Raw genomic sequence first — 203 nt, forward strand, 5'->3', positions numbered from 1 at the left:
TTTTCTTCGGTTGAAAGACAACGTCGAGCTATACCAAACTCATGTGATCGAGTAGTTGATCATGATGACGGACAAGGTGAACCTCGTAGAGGTAAGCGTATAAGGAAAAGTAAAACCTTTGGTCCGGACTTTCATATGTACCTAGTAGAAGGTACTAATGAGTCGATCGTGACTCAACTCGCTTATGTTTACAATATCGAGGG

Source organism: Tarenaya hassleriana, unplaced genomic scaffold, assembly GCF_000463585.1.
Source record: "Tarenaya hassleriana unplaced genomic scaffold, ASM46358v1 Cleome14, whole genome shotgun sequence".
Taxonomy (NCBI): Eukaryota; Viridiplantae; Streptophyta; class Magnoliopsida; order Brassicales; family Cleomaceae; genus Tarenaya; species Tarenaya hassleriana.